Source organism: Myotis brandtii, unplaced genomic scaffold (assembly GCF_000412655.1).
Source record: "Myotis brandtii unplaced genomic scaffold, ASM41265v1 scaffold479, whole genome shotgun sequence".
Taxonomy (NCBI): domain Eukaryota; kingdom Metazoa; phylum Chordata; class Mammalia; order Chiroptera; family Vespertilionidae; genus Myotis; species Myotis brandtii.
Window position 1 is genome coordinate 339,369 of NW_005368305.1, and position 11,964 is coordinate 351,332.

The following is an 11,964-nucleotide window of genomic DNA, read 5'->3' on the forward strand; positions in this document are numbered from 1 at the left end:
CCCTCCATGCTGTCTCAAAGGGTAAGAGATTCTTCTCTTTTACTGCTGTATAGTATTCCGTGGTCTAATGTACCACAGCTTTTTTATCCACTCATCTACTGATGGGCACTTGGGCTGTTTCCAGATCTTAGCTATTGTAAAATATGTTATGAACATAGGGCATTGAGCTTTCACTAAATATAGCTAAGAATTCAGAATTCAGAAAATGAATGCAGAGACAGAGAACAGCACTCTAGATCCTAATAATGATAGCAAAATCTTAGACTATGAATCTTTAAATGACCATCTCCTAGATCAGTGATGGCGAACCTATGACACGTGTGTCAGAGGTGACACGCGAACTCATTTTTTTGGTTGATTTTTCTTTGTTAAATGGCATTTAAATATATAAAATAAATATCAAAAATATAAATCTTTGTTTTACTATGGTTGCAAATATCAAAAAATTTCTATATGTGACACGGCACCAGAGTTAAGTTAGAGTTTTTCAAAATGCTGACACGCCGAGCTCAAAAGGTTCGCCATCACTGTCCTAGATGAATTTCTCAAACTCAAGAATTAATGAGTTGCCTGGCGGTGTGGCTGCTCAGTGGTTAAGTGTCGACCTATGGAACAGGAGGTCACTGGTTCAATTCATGGTCAGGGCATATGCCTGATTGGGGGGGCATGCAGGAAGCAGCTGATTCACGTTGATGTTTCTCTCTCATCTATGTTTCTAGCTCTCTCTCTCACCCTCTCCTGTCCTCTCTGAAATCAATTTAAAAAATATATTAAAAACAAAAATATTAAAAATTTTAAATCAATGAGTTAACAATAAATATAATGACAAAAAGGAAATGTATTCTCATCCAGTCAGTCATTCAAATAGAATAACTTCATTACACAATATTTTGCAAAAGAATCTGGACAATCTCATTTTGCTAACACACATATTACAGTATTCTTTAATCCTTTATGATGTTTATAAAGATAGTTTTACTTGATCTGATTCTTAAGTAGACAGATGCTTATGGTCTATACAAAGATGATAGGAAGTAAATAGATAATCTAGAAATTAAAATGTATTTAGGCCTGACAGGTGTGGCTTAGCAGTTGAGGGTCGACCTGTGAACCAGGAGATCACAAGATCACAGTTCAATTCCTGGTCAAGGTACATGCCCAGGTTGCAGGCTCGATTCCTAGTGTGGGAAGTGCAGGAGGCAGCCAATCAATGATTAGGGAGAATCATTGATGTTTCTATCTCTCTTTCCCTCTCCATTCCTCTCTCTCTAAAAAAAAAAAAAAAAAAAATCAATAAAAACCTATTTTTTAAAAAACCTATCCCTTATTAAAAAAATCCAAAATTATTTTTATTTGGATTGCTCATTTATAAAATTAAAAATACAAATATTTTGCAATTAGGGAACAAAGAAGATGGCTATCTTCTCTTCAAAAAAATTATAAATCTAAAGGCTTTAAAAAATTTCTTCAAGTCTTGTGTTTTGATGATGCAAGTGCAAGAAAAACCAGAAGAAACAATAAGCTAGGATATAGTAGTGATGTATTTGAAATCTGCAATCACTGTTTACAAGATGGGTATGTTTCAGGCTCATGCATCACAGGTAATAAGCAGGTCTAGTTGCATTTATTTATTTATTTATTTATTTATTGTATATTTTTATTGATTTCAGAAAGAAAGGGAGAGGGAGAGATAGATAAAAACATTAATGATGAGAGAGAATCATTGATCAGCTGCCTCCTGCACGCCCCCTACTGGGTATCGAGCCCGCAACCTGGGCATGTGCCCTTGACTGGAATTGAACCCGGGACCCTTCAGTCCACTTCCAGGCAGCAGGCCGACACTCTATCCACTGAGCCAAACCAGCCAGGGCTCTGGTTGTATTTAGAAGGCACTGCCCAGTTTGAATATACCTTCAAACCAGGAAAATACAGAATGAAAATTGGGGTTGGCTAAGTTTAGATATTTATTTAAATTTCCAATAAAATTGTTTTTCATTATTCCTTTACTCTTTTATCATCATAACAGTTTTACTGAATATCACTTTAATCTATGTAAATTATTCCTGAAATAACATAAAGATATAAATATTTTAAAGGGCCCATTGGACTCAGATGGTAAATAGTGAAGACTTTTTTCTGGTATACTGAAAGTTAAGAGGTTTTGATCTGAGGAAGAGTAGAGAAAGCCTGGGAATTTTCTTGAGCTCCTGAGAAAGGAGAGTCAGACTAAGAATTGGAGATAGGGCAGAATCTCAAAAAACAAACTTCTCTTGTATTCTAACCTAAATTATAGCCAGCCCTGGACCCAGGTACTTGAGATCCATCTGTGTTGTGAGGATGTTTGTTAAACATTTACCAACAGGCAACTGATTATAATTGTTTGCTTTCAATTACACCACCTTGTGTAGATTCTGGCACAAAATGATTGTTCCCTAAATATTTATGAATAAGCATGAAAACCTAAACAATATAAATTATCATCATCATCAACATTTTTAGGTATTTGAGATTGACTGAAAACATAAATCTGATGTAAGCCCCACCCCCTTCCAAAAAAAGTTCTTTTTAAAAGCAAATACTCCTAAGATCAGTTCTTCCTCAAACTGGCATTTTTCAAAATGCCAAAGAATATTTTAAAAAGTGAGAGAGAAAAATAATAAATAAATAAATAAATAAATAAATAAATAAATAGTGAGGGAGAGTTCTATGGTCAAATAAACTCAGGAAACACCAGTTAAATTATGTGAAATAGATCTCTTGTCAGGGATTTTAATACATTAATATTCATTGTGGATCTTTAAGAGCGGGCTCTTAGTACATTTCCCAAAGATATCTGTCCTTGGAACTTTTTTTCTAGGACTATCTGGGGGCAAGTATTCTAAACACCCTATGACTTTATCTTCATTCATTAATTACCTTAAGTACTAGTTAATGTGTAACAGCCAGTAATTTCCTTCCTACTTCTGAACCCACAGATGTTTCTAAACTGGAGATTCCAGTAATACACAGTCAGTTGAAGCATGATAATGGACATTCCTTAAAATTTTATGTGGTCACCACCAGATAGAGTTTTCACCTCTACTTTTTGTGTTGTTATTGGCTTAATTCGTTCTCTAGTATAAATGAAGCTCCTGCATTATATATATATATATGACAGAGATGCTAATTGACCATACCTTCGCTATGCCCTAAGCCACGCCCACCAGCCAATCAGAGTGACTATATGCAAATTAACCCACCCAAGATGGTGGCTGGCAGCCACGGAGCTGGAGCAAGCAGGAGGCTTGGTTGCCCGGGCGATGGAGGAAGCCAAGCTTCCCGCCTCCTCTGAGCCGGCTGTGGCCCCCACTCATGGCAACAAAGTTTCAATTATAGAAGACAAATAAATCCCAGATACCTGCTTCCAGCCAGCCACCACTGGGAGCTTGGGTGGCTGGGGGCTGTGGCCAGCCTGCAAACAGCCATCAGCCCCTCACCCAGGCTGGCCACACCTTCATGGGATGAGGGTCCCCGCTGGGGGGCTTAGCCAGCCTAAAAATGGCCTTCAGCCCCTCACCCAGACTGGCCAGACACCCCAGCAGGACCCCCCACCCTGAAGGGGCTATGGCCAGCCTGCAAACGGCCTTCAGCCCCTCACCCAGGATGGCCAGGCACCCCAGTGGGGACCCCCAAACTGAAGGGGCTGTGGCCAGCCTGCAAACAGCCATCAGCCCCTCACCCAGGCTGGCCAAGCACTCCTATATAATAAAAGGGTAATATGCAAATTGACCCTAACAGCAGAACGACTGGGAATGACTCGTCACACTGGGAATGACTGACACACACTCACCACCAGGGGGCAGATGCTCAATGCAGGAGCTGCCCCCTGGTGGTCAGTGCGCTCCCACAGGGGGAGCTCTGCTCAGCCACAAGCCAGGCTGACAGCTGCCAGTACAGCGGTGGTGGTGGGAGCCTCTCCTGCCTCCTCAGCAGTGCTAAGTATGTCCAACTGCAGCTTAGGCCTGCTCCCCGCTGGCAAGTGGACATCCCCCGAGGGCTCCCAGGCTGCCAGAGGGATGTCTGATTGCCAGCTTAGGCCCAATCCCCTGGGGAGCGGGCCTAAGCCAGCAGGTGGTCATCCCCCAAGGGGTCCCAGACTGTGAGAGGGCACAGGCCAGGCTGAGGGACTCCCCCAAGTGCACAAATTTTTGTGCACCGTGCCTCTAGTGTGTGTGTGTGTAATTAGAGGCCTGATGCACGAAATTCATGCAAGAGTAGGCTTTCCTTCCCCCAGCTGCCGGCACTGGCTTCCCTCTGGCACCTGGGCCCAGGCTTCCCTCGCAGCCCCAGCTTCATCCGGAAGGTCATCCAGAAGGATGTCTGGTCTAATTAGCATATTATGCTTTTATCATTATAGATAATTAATTTCAGAGAGGAAGGGAAAGGGAGAGAGAGATAGAAATATCAATGATAAGAGAGAATCATTGATCGGCTGCCTCCTGCACTCGCCACACTGGGGATCGAGCCCACAACCCAAGCATGTTCCCCGACCGGGAATCAAACCATGACCTCCTGATTCATAGGTCGATGCTCAACCACTGAGCCATGCTGGCCAGGCCACTTGCAGTTTTTTCAACATGGGTTCTCTTCCATTTGTTAAGATGGTGACTTTATAAGGCACTGGCCAACTGTTTTTGGAGTACTCACTGGAAAAAGCAGTACTCAGATTCTGACTTTGAATTTTCAGCATTAATAGTGTGTTAAGTCCATATACATAGCATAATATCATTCTGATGTAGTCACACAATGACTACAATCATATTAGATAGAATAATAATAAATAAGGCTAATTAACAAATAACACGAGAGTTATAGATTTACTAGAGTCCTGGTACACGAATTTGTGCACAAGTGGGGTCCCTTGGCCTGGCCGGCAATCAGGGCCAATTGGGTTGTCTCACCCAGTATGAGGGCAGGGACCACGGGAGGTTGGCCAGCCATGGGAGGTTGGCTGTGGGAGTGTACTGACCACCAGGGGCAGCTCCTGCGTTGAGCATCTGCCCCTTGGTGGTCAGTGCACGTCATAGCAACCGACTGGTCATTCAGTCATTTGGTTGTTCTGTTGCTTAGGCTTTTATATATGCACCTTAGTAATCATTTAGTCCAATCCCTATATGTAACGAATGTGAAGATAAGAGGTTACTTACGTAGCATATTCAAAGTCAGGGTGCTGGAGACCATTTAAAACTTACACACAATTTTTATTTCATGCCTGTCTTTTCCCCTTTAATGCTGACAAGACTTGGCATTAAAATTTTTAGTTCTTGTTGGAATCTCCAGTTTAGAAATTAAACAAATGAAATAATTTGATCTGTTCTTAAACCATTTATAGTGGGCCAAAGAAATACAACATGGTTATTTACTGACAGCTTTTTTTCCTTTTCTTTTTGTCTAATGTGTATTTGATTTATAAAGAACATAAGAATTATTGAACTCTACATGGCAAAGAAGGAAACTCCTACTTTAAAAGGAAGAAGCTAGATTTGTATTTTACTTTAGTGTTTTTTTTTGTATTTTACTTTAAAGAAGTAAACTTTTGTGTTCTATAATTAAACTAGACCTTGCCTTGATTTTCTGGCATCAATTCAGTGTTCTAGTCCTCGTTATGGATCTGGACCACAAAGGTTGAGGACAGTATTCTTAGAGAGATAAAAGAGACTGCTCATGCCCACAGGGTATGCACTAAGACTAGGATCTCCTGGCATTTATCTTCATTGCCTTTCTCTAATTTATGACCAGTGGGTCATAGAAGGTCTTATTATGTAGAGCAGACCCTCAAATACTATCCTATATAATAAAATCGACCAAACGGCAGAATGACTGGTCGCTATGACACACACTGACCACCAGGGGGCAGACACTCAATGCAGGAGCTGCTCCCAGCCCGCAGGCACCAAGCTGGCCAAGGCGGGTGCCAGTGGGGGCCCCCCAATCGCCCCGCCAGTCTCCCCAAAGATTGGCCCTGATTGCCAGCCCGGCCTAGGGACCCTACCCATGCACAAATTCTGTGCACCAGGCCTCTAGTCCAGCCGTGGGCAAACTACGGCCCGCGGGCCGGATCCAGCCCGTTTGAAATGAATAAAACTAAAAAAAAAAAAAGACCGTACCCTTTTATGTAATGATGTTTACTTTGAATTTATATTAGTTCACACAAACACTCCATCCATGCTTTTGTTCCAGCCCTCCGGTCCAGTTTAAGAACCCATTGTGGCCCTCGAGTCAAAAAGTTTGCCCACCCCTGCTCTAGTCTCATTATAACCATGATGAGGGGGGAAAATCTGATTCCTGGCCAGGGTCACTGTCTGTGTAGAGTTTGCACATTCTCCCCATGCCTACATTCGTTTCTCCAAGCACTCTGGTTTTCTCCCACATCCCAAAGATGTGCCTGCAAGGTGAACTGGCGTGGCTACATTGTCCCAGTGGGCGTGAGCATGGGTGCATGTAAGTGGCCAGGCAATGGAAGGGAGTCCTGTCCATGGTGGATTCCTGTCTTACCAGGGCTGCCAGAACAGGCTCTTGCCACCCAACCCTGAACTAGAATAAGTGGGTTGGAATAGAATTATTTTACTTGTTTTTTATGTTGTTTTGTTAATCCTCACCGGAGGTTATTTTTTCCATTGATTTTTAGAGAAAGTGGAAGGAAGGGAGGGGGAGAAAGAAACATCAGTGTGAGAGAGACACATCAATTGGTTGCCTCCTGCATGCACCAGGGGATAGAACCTGCAACCCAGGTATGTTCCCCTAACCAAGAATGGAACCTGTGACACTCTAACTACTGAACAACACTGGCCAGGTACTTACTTGTTTTTATTCATCTTTTTTAAATGTATGTTTAGCTGACATTTATTTCAGTGTTTAATATTAGAAGCTTTTCAGGTCCTAGCTGGTTTGGCTCAGTGGATAGAGCATCCGCCTGCGAACTGTAGGGTCCCGTGTTCAATTCTGGTCCAAAGCATGTACTCAATTGCAGGCACTCAATCCCTGGCCCTGGTCGGGACCATTCGGGAGGCAACCAAGTGATGTGTCTCTCTCACACTGATGTTTCTCTCTCTCTGTCACTCCCCTTTTTCCCTTTCCACTCTCTCTCTCAAAAAAAAAAAAAAATCAATGGAATAATATCCTTAGGTGAGAATTAACCAAAATAACAAACAAACAAACAAAAAAGAAGTGTTTCGGGTCTTTATTTAGAAGTTTGGTGATGTTTTTGTGACTATGCCATGGGAACTTAACTCTTATTTATATCAATTTTGCCTGCGGTAAAATTGGTTTCATTATACATCATTTTGCTGAAAGTCAGATTCCAAGAACCTATCAATGATGTGAAGTGGGGACTTATGTACTTATTTTTACTAAGCTGTGTCTTGTGAAGCATAGTGATTTAGAGCAATGGCTCATAAGTCTGACCTCCAAGGACAGAATCTTAATCCCATCCACTTCCTAGTTGTGTGACCTTGGCATGGCCTGTAACCTTTCCTGAGCCACAGTTTCTTCATCTGAGAATGAAGATAACAATAGCACCTACCAATTAGGATAACAATATATTGTGATGAGTAAATGAGATAATCTATATAAAACATTTAGTCCTGACAAAGAGAAAAGGAGGCTCTGAGAGTCTGAAATTGGCCTGGCTCCATCAACTGGGCCTACCTGTTGATAGGAGCTGCCCTGGCTCTCACCATCAGGCCACGTTGTTCTCTTGTTGAATATAAATCAGTCCACAGCACACCAGCATCAGACGAGCCCACTCAGTAACCCTGAAGGATAAAAACAAAACCCCACTCTGTAATCATGTCTGAACTCAGACAAAATCACAAAGATTGTCCAAACCACAAATGACTAAATACTTCCCTAACCTAGTTAATCTGAGTGACTGCTGCTTCTTTACCAATTAATACCATTAACTTCCCTTTTTCCTTATACCTCTACATAAAAATGATAATAACCAATCATAGAATTTGTCAAGTGCTCAGAAGAGCTGGAGAGAGTCCTGGGCTGTCAGGTGTTAAAATAGGCAATTAAAGCAACAACAAGCCAAAATTGGGAGATAACAGTGAAGCCTCTAATCCAGCGGTTCTCAACCTGTGGGTCGAGACCCCTTTAGCGGTTGAACGACCTTTTCACAGGGTCACTTAAGACCATCCTGCATATCAGATATTTACATTACAATTCATAACAGTAGCAACATTACAGTTATGAAGTAGCAACGAAAATAATTTTATGGTTGGGTCACAACATGAGGAACTGTATTTAAAGGGCCAGAAGGTTGAGAACCACTATAATCACTAATTGCAATTGCATAAGCAAGAGTCCAAACGTGGTGAAAGCACTGACTCGCGCTGTTCCATTACACCCATGGAATGGCATGTTGGTTGATGGTCAGTGGACCAGCACAAACATGGAGGTCTGGAGGTCTCCATGAAGGAGATTGGAGTAGAATTGTTTTACTTGGTTTTTGTTGTTTTTTTAAAAATAAAATTTAAAAACAATACAAAAGGCTCCTGCAGATTTATGTAATTGGGGGTTGGGTTGGGGGGTTGGAGTGGAAAAGTACTGGGTGCTAAGTCAGAGTGGGAAAATTTCTGAGTAAGGAGACCTCCAAATAGAGAGGGAGGGTGAGAAGGGGGCAAGAGGGACCTGCGTCCTTGACTGCAACTTCCTTCAGAGACTGCCATCCGTCGGCTGGGTACACCAAGTCTAGTGTGGAGAGGGCAGTTTTTCCTTGTGAAGCCTGCCAAGTAAAGCCTTGGTAATTGCTTATGGTCAGGTCTGAAAAATCACACATGGGTTTTTAATGAGGAACCTTATTCATCAGAATTATCCCTATTTCCACTCTCCCCAAATCATATTATAAAGCCCAAATCCTATAATAAATGTTACTTCTAATACCCTCTTAGTGAGACATCTCCCAAGTTTCAGTCATCACGTGACTACAGGAGTGTCTGGTGGTAAGAGAATGCTCCATAAATACCAGGTGGGGCAAAAGTAGGATTACAGTTGTATGAAAAACACAGAGTTTACTCTTGTATTACTATTTATTCATTATTATTTTCCGTAGAAACAACTATAAACCTACTTTTGCTCCAGCCTGTATTAACTAACACAGCTACATTTCTCATAACCCTGTTCAGAACCATTCATCCTCTCCTGTCTATACATCAACATACTGACCTTTATCCAATTTTTCCAACATGACCTACTTCCTTAAACAATAAGGCCTTGAATGAACGCTTTCTTCTACCTGCTGAGACTGGATATACAAATGGACAATGGCCTGACCATAAAGATAAAAATTGGTCTCTGGCACTGGCTGGGTACCTCAGTTGGTTGGATTGTCTTCCCGCACATCCAAAGGTTTCAGGTTTGATTCCCAGTCAGGGCACATACTTAGGTTGCAGGCTCGATCCCCGGTCAGGGTGCATACAGGAGGCAGCCGATAATGTTTCTCTCTCTCTCCCCCTTCCTCTCTCTCTAATATCAATAAAAACATATCCTCAGGTGAATATTTAAAACAAACAGAACTCTGATCCACAATCTGCAGCAACCAATCCAGGAAACCAACCTATTATTCTATTGTAACTAGCCTGGGGAGCCTTCTATAAGTCAAACTTGTAGGAAGTTCGACTGCTAGCACTAGCAACAATTCAAGAAGCCAAACACTAATCCCTATCCCTATAATAATTGTCCCAAAATAACAGTTTTCCTAATTTTTTCCATGCTTACAATTTAGGACCAACTAAAGAAAACTAAATATGCACCCCTAACCAATATGATAGGATGTCACACTTCTAAGTAGAACAGGGGTTCAGAGCATGCCACCCCAAAATTGGCCACTTTGCATATTAATTATTTTGAGTTAAAGGCATTTGGAAAATGGCAGATGCAAGAAGAGCACTCTGATCTTCCTTTTTCTTCCTCAGAGCAGGAGATAAAACTACCATTTGAAAGGTGCATCTCCCTGTGCCAGGAGGAAGGAAGACATTCTTACCACCAGAAATGGGGACTCAAGGCCAAGATAAATCTGTACAAAAAACCTTATTAAACTAACCTTTATCTTCCTAGTCACTTTTCCACAATTAACTGCCCTAGCCCAAACCCCTCTGTCATTTTACATTTTCACAATTTACTATTCTTTGTCCAACCCAGTATATAAGCTTTGGGCCCTCACTTCTTTGGCTCTTAATTTTTCTTGTAAAGGCTCCCATGTACATCTATCTATATATATAAACGCCCAAGCAACCATTCAACTGGTAGCTATCACACGCACTGACCACCAGGGGGCAGATGCTCAATGCACAGGCATGGAAACATGGAACAGACTGATGAATCTCAGAGGGAAGGGAGGAGGGGGGAGGGCGGGAAGACATTAACCAAAGATCTTATATACATACTAGAGGCCCGGTGGACGGATTTGTGCACCAGTGCCTCGGCCTGGCCTGTGGGGATCAGGCCCAAACTGGCTCTCCGACATCCCCTAAGCAGTCCCGGATTGCGAGAGGGAGCAGGCCAGGCCGAGGGACCCTGCCAGTGCATGAATCCGTGCACCAGGCCTCTTGTGTAAAAATAAAATTTGTATGCTTTTCTTCTGTTAATCTGTCTTATGTCCATTTGATACTTAGGCCTACACAGACAGCGTAAGAGGATAGAAGAGAAGAAATTTTACCTCCCCTACAGTAACCCACCTATAGCTTCCTTATGCCAATAGCTTACAACTAGGGCATACCTGAAGCCTTCTCTTTTTTCCAGTATAAAGCTTTCCAACTCCTCTTCCTGCTGTGAATCTCTGCCAATATACAAGTAGTAGAGGCTGACTCCCTTCCTCTAGCAAACTCTGAATAAATAGCCTTTGCTTATTCTTACTCCTTGGTCTTCATTTGTTTCCACACTGCAAGGTTCTTCCCTGCCCCATCCCCTCAAAACTTTCCTGATAGAGGATCTACCTAAAACATAGTCACAAACCCAAACAGATAACCAAAATGAGGAAACAAAGAAACAACCCTCAAATGAAAGAACTGGACAATTCTCCAGAAGAGATAAATGAAGCAGACATAACAAATTTATCTGAAACAGAGTTCAGAGTAATGATGTTAAAAATGCTCAACAGTATGAAAAAAAGATACAGTAACTATGAAAAAAAGAACAGTCTGAGATAAAGAATGATATAACACAAATAAAGAACACATTGAAAGGAATACACCGCAGATTAGGGGAAGCTGAGGATCGAATCAGTGAATCAGAAGACAGAGTTGAAAATATCACTCAATTGGAGAACCAAAAAGAAAAAACAATTGAAAAACAGGAGGACAGCTTAAGGGAACTGTGGGACAATGTGAAACGTAACAATATTAGAAGAGTAGGTGTGCCAAAAGAGGCAGAAAGGGAGAAAGGAATAGAGAAAGTGTTAGAAGAAATAATGGTAGAAAACTTCCCTAACCTGGTAAAGGGAAAAGTGACACAAGTTCAGGAGGCACAGAGAACCCCAACAAGAAGAACGCAAACAGACCCACACCCAGACACATCATAATTAAAATACCAAAAATTAAAGACAGAGAATCTTAAAGGCAGCAAGAGAAAAGAAAACTGTTACCTACAAAGGAGTTCCCATAAGGCTGACACCTGATTTCTCATCAGAAACTCTACTTGTCAGAACGGAATGGTATGAAGTACTCAAGGTATTGGAAAGCAAGGATCTGAGACCAAGATTACTATATCCAGCAAGGCTATCATTCAAAATAGACAGTCAAATAGCTTCCCAGACAAACAAAAGGCTAAAGGAATTCATCACCACCAACCCAGAATTACAAGAAATGCTAAAGGGATTGCTGAGAAGAAGAAACAGAGAGTCCTAGCCATAAAGAATTAAAATGGCAATAAATAAGTACCTCTCAATAATAGCCCTAAATGTAAATGGATTAAATGCTCCAATCA